Source organism: Macrobrachium nipponense, chromosome 12 (genome assembly GCF_015104395.2).
Source record: "Macrobrachium nipponense isolate FS-2020 chromosome 12, ASM1510439v2, whole genome shotgun sequence".
Classification (NCBI taxonomy): Eukaryota; Metazoa; Arthropoda; class Malacostraca; order Decapoda; family Palaemonidae; genus Macrobrachium; species Macrobrachium nipponense.
This window is the reverse complement of record NC_087205.1, coordinates 94,422,806-94,429,120: the sequence shown is the minus strand read 5'-3', so window position 1 is coordinate 94,429,120 and position 6,315 is coordinate 94,422,806. Positions and strand designations below refer to the sequence as shown.

Here is a 6,315-nt window from a genome sequence, read left to right as displayed (position 1 = left end):
GCATTTGAACTGATTAAGTTATACTTGAAATCAGCATTTACACAAATATACCAATAATGTTGTAAAGTTGGGTGAATAACTTTTTTTTTTTAAGGTAAGTGAAGACAAATCGTTGAAATTTGGGAATGCTGGTCACCCCAAAAAGATTATTTTTTCTATTAAAACTGCAGTATAAGCTACATAGATTATATTGCACTATTCTCTCTAACCTAAATGGATGTTTGGTATATCAACCAGTCTGTAAATTTGTCTGAATAATACCAGCACACAAACTTTGTTGTCTTTTTCTTTTCCTCATACATACAGTACTATATATTTTGTAAGAAGCAACAGTATTGTACGTATTATTAATACGTATTACTAATGGAGCTTAATTATGGTGTAAGCTCAAAGTTCATACAAAGTCCTGTGTTTAAAGGTATGATATATGAACATTAGTCCTGAAAGTACACTCAACATGAAAACTTGAGACTGGGAAGTTCATGAAATATAAGAATTTGTACGTCTGAGGTCATCTAAACAAATAGCACAATTAGATGAACAAAATAGCACAAAATTAATTCTTTATCACTGACAGTGATGCATATACATGCACAGTTTTGTTTAACTGCCCTAACCACTTTCCCAAATGACCCTGTTAAGTATGATCTAACCCCTATTAATAATAATAAGTATGTAGTAGTTTAGTCTACCTAGCTGGGGGGGGGAAGAAGGCATGTTACAAGAAAAGTTAATATTTTACTTCTGTATTCCCCTGCCAACCCCCCACCCCCTAAATAAAACTAATTGCATTTATCTATGGTGGTCCCTATACTGTAATTATAGAATATAATGGGGGGGGGGGGGATCTAAAACTAGGCCTAGCCTACGAATTTGCCACCAAACTATGTCAAACAAAAAAAACAATAAAATCACAGCTTAACCTGAATACAATTATATAAACAATAAAAGTTACCAAGCTTTCAATAAATCTTACCTTGACCAGAATTAGAACTAAGAGTAAGCTTTTTTGACAGGTTTTAGGGAGGATGGGTTAGCAAAGTTTGCCTCCACATGCGAACAGACTAAATACCTTAGGCCAAAATGCATAAGGACAACTGTGCCTAATGGACAATACATCACAATAACAAAAACTGCCTAATGATGAAAATGCTTGGAAAAAAAATATTATCCACCATGTTAAAAAATCCTACAAGAAACACTACAAAGCTACAAATTATGTCAAGTGTATATAAAACAAGGTTTATTATTTCCATACTCTGGACCAGCACTTGATATACCAAAACAAAAAGAGGGAAATTTTATGAATCTAAGGAAACAAAGTTTTTATAGTAAGCACACAACTGTGGTTCGATCTAATTGAGTTTTTAATGCAGATTCTGAGGTGGATGAATATATTGGACAGCAGTAATCTTTTATGGATAAGACTGTTGCCTTATATATCATTAATAAAATGTCTCGCTTTGCTCCCCAATTAGTGTGATAACCTTTTTAATATGGCAAGGGCTTTGATGCCATTGGCTTTTATGTACGTATTTGATGTGCTCTTTCCAATTCAAATCTTGATCAAATATCACTCCTAGATACTTGATTTTTGTACAAAATTGCATTTCAGTGCTATAAAGGTGAAGTTTGCTTGTTTGGGAGCATTCCGATCATCCCAAACAAGCTCGCTTCTGGTAGAGGCAGGTGTGTTGCCCTTAAAACATCACTGTAATTTGATAACGATACGAAGAGGTCTTTCAATGCAAGCAGGCTCGTCTCCTGCAGCTGACTGCTTTCAAAACTGTAATCCAGCAACAGCAGTTAATAGTACTAGCTCTTTCCCAAAAAGAGCTAAATACATAATGAACTTGCAAAACATGGATTCAATTTTTCACCCACCAATGGAATTGCCACCACCATGGATTTTAAACCGAATAAAGATATGTACCTCCCTGTCTTACCTACTCAGAAAGCAAATGACAGGTACAGAAATGTAACGCCAACATGCTTTGGAGCACATTAGAAGAAAAGGAAACAAATTTATGGTATATACAGACGGCTCCAAAAATAATGTTGGACTAGGAGCACCTGCATATTCGAAAAATATGTTAATAAAAAAAAGCCTACCTTTGATATCAGTATTACTGCTGAAGTCACAGCCATACAGATGGCTCTTGATATGATGATATCCGAGGCAAAAGCAAGTGTCTGTTATTTTCAGTGACTCGTGTAGCGCTATAGATGCTATAAGACAGTATAAATCAGTAAACCAAATAGTGCAAGAAATAGAAATAAAAATTCATCAACTCCTCTAATCAGGATTATCAATAGAAATATGTTGGATCCCAGCACATGTGGGAATAAAAGGAAATGAAAATGCAGACTCAGCTGCCAAATCAGCCTGCACTATCCCTCCAACAATTACACATGCCCCAGTGTCAGACTGGATAACATCTATTAAACCGTTGATTTACCAGGATTGGAAAAGAGAATGGGCCTCAGTGCCAACAACAAATAACTTAAAAACATAAAAACTGAAGTGTGTGCATGGAGGACATCCTCACAGGAAGAAAGATCAAAAGAGGTGATCCTAACAAGGCTCCGTATAGGACACAAAATTCTCGCATGGTCACTTATTGTCAACACCACATGCTGACCCAATAAAGTGTAAAAGATGTCAAACACCCATAACAGTACAGCATTTACTTATTGAGTGCCCAAATTGGACCCAGCAAAGATCTATTCATCTACGGAATTCAGAAATGAAAAGTATTCTTGCTGAAAGCAAAGATTTTTCAATTAATAACATCATAAATTTTTTAAATAAGACAGGTTTCTCAGATAAAGTCAAATTTTTTTCTTCTCAGGATTAATCCCTGAGAACCAGCCCGAGAAGAGTCTACTTGAGACTCACGAGGTCTGGAAAAACTAAGCCCTCTTAATAATTAATAAGATCTAATTGAGAATAGAAGAGACTGACCATTTATGAAAATGTCTATAGTACCCAGGGAGGTGAAGGAGATGTCAGTTCTTCAAACAGAAACTTTATTAATTAAAACATACATGGGAGTGACACCAAAGCTCGAGTCTCAAAGACACCAAGGTTAAGAGGGAACAAGCAATAAGGATTGTTATCTCCAAGACACCAAGGCTACGAGGGAACAAGCAATAAGGATTGTTATCTGTTAATGTCTCCTTGATCAAACGATCTTTGGGCAGGAGAATCTCTTGCTTAAATCTTTATTCTTGTAGGCAAACAAAGTATGTACAGGCAGTCCCCGGTTATCGGTAGGGGTTCCATTCCCAGGGGTGTGCTAACAAGTGAAAACTGCCATTAACCGAAACTCGCAATTTATGGCAAGCCCCCTAATGCCATGCCATATGCACCCTTATTGCGCCATAAGGCACCTTATGGCACCGATAACCGGAACTTGGCCCGTTATGGCGCCCTAAATCGCCGATTTTATGGCGCTACACAAGCCCCATAAAATTGGATCACCGATAACTGGGGACCATGTTATTTAAATCATGCACCACAAAAATGAGCAATGTATTTAACCCTCTTACGCCGACTGGACGTATTTTACGTCGACATTTTTTGTCTCCCGTGTGCCGACTGGACGTATTTTACGTCAACTTACAAAATTTTTTTTTAAATTCGCGGAAAAATACTTATAGGCCTACCAGCCTAAAACTTTTAAATCACGCGCCTTGGGGGATGCTGGGAGTTCACGGATCAAGGTGTTGTTTTGTTTACAATCGTTACGCAGGCGCACAAGCGCGAATTTCTTTCTTGCCGCACTAAAAAGTATCTGTGACACATCTCGGAAATTATTTCGTCACTTTGACATAATTTTTGTACCATTGTAAATTAGCCGTTACATGAAGTATTATATATGAAAATGTGCGCATTTTTATGTAGAATACAACAATAAAATACTCATGATTGTAGCTTTTATCAGTTTTGAGATATTTTTATATAAATAACGATAATTGCCAAAATTTCAACCTTCGGTCAACTTTGACTCTACCGAAATGGTCGAAAAACGCAATTGTAAGCTAAAACGCTTATATTTTAGTAATATTCAATCATTTACCTTAATTTTGCAACTAATTGGAAGTCTCTAGCACAATATTTCGATTTATGGTGAATTTATGAAAAAACTTTTTCCTTACGTCCGCGCAGTAACCCTTCCGAAAAAAATCATACATGCGATTGTGGTAATGTTTGCACCATTTTAAAATTAGCCGTTATATAAAGTTTTATATATGGAAATGTGCGCAATTTCATGCACAATACAACTAAAAACAACCCATGGTTGTAGCTTTTATCAGTTTTGAGATATTTTCATATAAATAACGATAATTGCCAAAATTTCAACCTTCGGTCAACTTTGACTCTACCGCAATGGTCGAAAAACGCAATTGTAAGCTAAAACGCTTATATTCTAGTAATATTCAATCATTTGCCTTCATTTTGCAACAAATTGGAAGTCTGTAGCACAATATTTTGATTAATGGTGAATTTATGAAAAAAATAACATTTTCTTTACGTCCGCGCGGTAACTCTTCCGAAAAAATCATACGTGCGATTGTGGTAATGTTTGCACCATTTTAAATTAGCCGTTACATAAAGTTTTTTTATATGAAAATGTGCGCAATTTCATGTAGAATACAACAAAAAATAATTGAAGGTTGTAGCTTTTCTCATTTTTGAAATATTTGCATATAAATCACGATAAATAGAAAAAAAACCACATTCGGTCAACTTTGACTCTACCGAAATGGTCGAAAAACGCAATTGTAAGCTAAAACTCTTACAGTCTAGTAATATTCAGTCATTTATCTTCATCTTGAAACAAATTTGAAGTCTCTAGCAAAATATTTAGATTTATGGTGAATTTAAAAAAAAATCTTTCCTTCCCTCCGCATGCGGATTCTCCGCCACAAATCTCCGAAATACGTATGTCCCATTCTCGGAATATTTGCTCCATTTCATATTAGGCATTTCATAGAGTTTTATATATGAAAATGTGCGCAATTTCATGTAGAATAAAACGAAAAATATTTGAAGGTTGTAGCTTTTCTTATTTTTGAAATAATTGCATATAAAAAATATATATATAAAAAAATTCGACATTCGGTCAACATTAACTCGTCAGATATGGTCGAAAGCTGCAATTGTAAGCTAATACTCTTACAGTATAGTAATATTCAATCATTTGTCTTCATTTTTGAAAGAATTGAAGTCTCTAGGACAATATTTAGATTATTGGGTGAATTTTTGAAAAAAAATATTTGTTTACGTCCGCGCGTTACGAAATTCATGCATTATTTTGTGATATATTTTCTCTGTGTTGCTTTTATCGTTTTACAATGTGTTATATACCAAAAAAAATGATTGCAATTTAGTGTACATTACAACGAAAAAAAAGTAACTTGTTACCTTTAACCGTTTTGCGCACAGCGTGATTTGAATACAATTATATATGAAATTTCGTTTTTGCGCTATCATATATCGCATTATTTATATATGATAATGATAATTTTTTTTCATTTCTGATGGTTGCATACTAAACTTCAGGCAATGACAAAAAAAAAGGAGCCAAAATGGACTCTTAATCTTGAAAACTAAGCGCGCTGTGATTTTTTGAAAAAAATATTTTTTCCGCTTCTGCGCTCACTCCGAAACCCCTCCGGCACACGGGAGACAATTTTTTATTTACCGCTCCGGCGTAAGAGGGTTAATAAGAAAAAAACGGCTTCCACACGCCCAGTACTTTATACCCGACGCCCTTTGGGTGCTCGCGCGAGGGTAGTAACCTCTGCATACCATGCTAACTTTTTTCTCTGGTATATTTAGAGATTATTTATACTAGAAAAGAGGAAAGCAGGATCTTTTCACTGGCTTCGTCAAAATTCCTTATTAAGCCCATCACAGAAATCTGTCATATTCCAAGTCTCGGACTTTTGTTCTCTAAAAGACAAACAGCAGACGCTCACAAAACTGATGTGACCTCGACCTCAGCCATGGGCAGTTTCCCTTGGCTTTGCCTGCATTTAATTCTTGTGTTATTTTACTCAAGCTTTTTCACTTCCTTCTCTGGCTAGTAACAACAAGACTGGTAAGTATTGTTGGAATACAAACTCTGCATCTCATCAGGTTTTACTTTTTGCTGGTAACCCCCTTTTAAAACTCCAAACCACTGAATTGCAATATTAAAGATTTATCACTTCAGTCAAGTTATCTATACTTTATCATGTTTGTATTCTTGTTAACATGTTTGTATTCTCGTTTTTCTGTTGCTAATCACTACCTACAACACTTAA

At 35.3% G+C, this 6,315-nt stretch overlaps 1 long non-coding RNA gene across 1 annotated transcript in view; it reads right to left on the bottom strand.

The window, feature by feature from the left end:
* Positions 1–6,315, bottom strand: part of LOC135224674 (uncharacterized) — a 29,750-nt gene continuing 23,435 nt past the window's right edge. The window contains exon 2 of the long non-coding RNA XR_010316806.1: positions 1–79. This is a non-coding gene — a long non-coding RNA (uncharacterized LOC135224674). The remainder of the gene's footprint in view (positions 80–6,315) is intronic.